Consider the following 3,344-nt stretch of genomic DNA (forward strand, 5'->3'; position numbering starts at 1 on the left):
TAGGGTCTGAAGAAAAAGGGAATAATTACGTCAGAGATTCGTGATTCCGTTAAACCGACTGGATCATTTATACCACGACTGTACGTTTTGCCTAAAATTCATAAACCGGATCTTCCTCTGTGCTCATCTCTAGATATGTACAATTCTCCCTATCACAAAATTGCAAAGTAACCAGTGCGAATCTTAGGGCCTTTGCACAAATCAGTTGTTTGAATGAGTGTTAAAGATGTTTCGTCTTCACTTCCAAAGTGGAAAATATGAATCTTAGCATGAAAAATATGTTTTCACTTGATGTAGTATCTTTGTTTACCAACATGCCACTTATCGAGACTATTGAGTTTATACACAAGGACATATCAGAAAAACAAATCAACATTGGCTTGCCTGAGGATAGTCTGAGGGAACTGCTCCTAAAACGAACGCCGAATGTCCATTTTGTATTCAACAATACTTATTATAGACAAATAGATGGGATAGCCATGGGCTCAACTCCAGGCCCGATTCTAACTGATCTAGCAAAGCTAGAAAATTGACTACTTAATGAGACTATTAAGAAGCTTGATCTATATTGCCTCTACATCGACGACACATTCATTATCGTAGATTAGAACACCAGTAAGGATAAACTACTAGAACAACTCAACAGTGTACACCCAGCGGTTAGTTTCACTGGTTCAGGCGAGTGTGACAAAAAGCTGAATTTCCTTGCCGTCACATTAAGCAGGCGAAGTGATGACTCTTTAAATAGAAGTGTGTATGGAAAAATTCCCTCTGTCTGCCATTATACTGACTTCTATAACTTTACACCTATCCGATGTAAGAGAAATTTGGTTAGATGCCTCACTAGTAGAGCAAAAAGATCTGTTCAGTAGATAATTTAAGTCAGGAGCTGAAATCTATTGATAACTCACTGACAGATATCGGCTACACTAGTGCGTTCATCAAGAAGTACATGTGTGATACAGGAAAGAAGTCTGAGATTTTCACTATTCGAAAGAAACCTTTATACTTGAAACTACAATTCAACGGGGATGTGGCTAGCGATACTTTGAAATATAGGTTAACGAAAGTAATTAGCTGGACATTCTACGCAGTCAATCTTGCATCGGCTTTCTCGAGTCGACCAGCGATGTCTACTCAAACGAAGGATATGACACCTGACTTGGACTTCTCTATGTACATTTACAAGTTCAGCTGCTCTTGTGGAGATAACTGTATCGGGCGTACTACCAGGCATCTTAACCAACGAATGAGTGAACATCTGCCAACATGGTTTGGAATGGACCAGATAAAAACAATACGCAGTTCTATCTTGGCACATCTAATTGATAGTGCTCATAATGTAGATAAATCGAAATCATTTCGAGTGATCCATCATTTCCCAACGGAGTTCGTTCCCGTTTCCTTTATATAGCTGAAGCCATAGGAATTCGTACATTTCACCCCAATTTATGTGTACAGAAGAAATTTGTAACCCCTCTGTCCCTTCCATGGCCGGATATAACTTAACAAATGACATTATTATTTTTTTTTTTTAAATTTCATTTTTGATTTTGTTATCATTAGCGTTATTTTCACATCCGTCATTTATTTGTAATTTTCCGCCTCTTTCCGTTTGTATTCTTCACTATCTAATTATTTACATACTTCTTATTACGTAATGATTTTAATGTATTGTGATGACTATTCTATGTCTATTTACCCACGTTTGACCTCCTATTTTCAATGTTTAACTATTGATAAGACTTTTGTTATCGTAATTTATTATCTCTCAGTACACCTATCTTCCCATTATCAACTTATATTTTCACCTATTATGTGTGGTGACATAATCTATTTCATTGTGATTATTGACTCAAACTGCCTTGATCAGTCTAACATTTTCATATAAATATTCATGTATATTAGAGTAGAGCCTGATGACGATCTAGTTGAAAATAATTGTTCGCTTACATGTGTTGTTCTAATTTTCACAATAGGAACCTTTGATATTCATAAAATATATGATTGTCACTGAATATAAATGAAGAAACAATTCATTTGGTGTCAGACGGTTAATTTTTTTTCGTAAAGTGAGTTATTTCTATATCGATTCTCCATTGTGACTTATTTGGGATATTTTTCGCATTTGATTATTCCGAATGTAAATTTTCAGTGACTATGTAATCAGAAGGGGTTATGTGGAGATTTTAGTAATTTTATAGAGTTGAGATCATGAGTCAATTGAAGGGTTCGAATCTCGCGAGTGTGGGATCGTGGATGCGCACTGCTGAGGAGTCCCACAATAGGACGAAACGTCCGTCCAGTGCTTCCAGGTTTTCCATGGTGGTCTAGCTTCAATTGACCCATGATCTCGACCATGTAATCACTTATGATCTAAATTGATTTTATGTACAATTGCAAGTCGAGACCAGTAATCGTGAAGGATTCACACCTCATTCATCAAAGTCATTTTAGTCAGTGGTAAAGTATAACCAATCCACTCAGTCTCCCTCTACTATCTAAATGCATTTGCCTAATCTAGACAATTAAACACTTAATGACTGAATGGTGCATATGTATAAACGTATGAGATTGTTGTTTCGTAATTTATTAAGTTGTAGTATCCTTCTACTCTGTACATGTATTCATGTACATGTCGATGTGCTAAGCTAATACGACTACGACTACTAAGACTACGGCGTCTACTATTTCGATTACGATTACTAGGAATACGACTACTACAACCACGATTACGACTATGTCTACTTGGCCTACGTATGCGATCATATCTATGACTACCTGTTCTGCGAGTTCTATGAATGCGATTTCTCCTCATACAACAACAACAGCAACAACAACAACCTAAATTTCATGACTACTACATGATTGGCTTAATTTGTTTATTTGTATGCACTCATTTGATCTGGTTTGTTTCGTTTACTACTTACTTACTTGTGCCTGTTACCCCCGATGGAGCATAGGCCGCCGACTAGCATTCTCCAATCCACTCTGTCCTGGGCCTTCCTTTCTAGTTCTATCCAATTTTTGTTCATTCTTCTCATGTCTGTCTCCATTTCTCGGCGTAATGTGTTGTTTGGTCTTCCTTTTCTTCTTTGACCTTCACGATTCCATGTGAGGGCTTGTCTTGTGACGCGGTTGGGTGATTCCCTCAATGTGTGTCCTATCCACTTCACATTGAGGAAATCGTTTACTACTTAGGGGTTTGTTAACTTCAGAGTTACTTATCCTACAGGGATGTGATTCTGACAAAATCACAAACTTCAGATATCCATTTGTTTATTCTTTTGCGCAGTTTAAATATGGCATTTTACCATAATCGATCTCTTCTCGATGCTTCAATG

Source organism: Schistosoma mansoni, chromosome W (assembly GCF_000237925.1).
Source record: "Schistosoma mansoni strain Puerto Rico chromosome W, complete genome".
Taxonomy (NCBI): domain Eukaryota; kingdom Metazoa; phylum Platyhelminthes; class Trematoda; order Strigeidida; family Schistosomatidae; genus Schistosoma; species Schistosoma mansoni.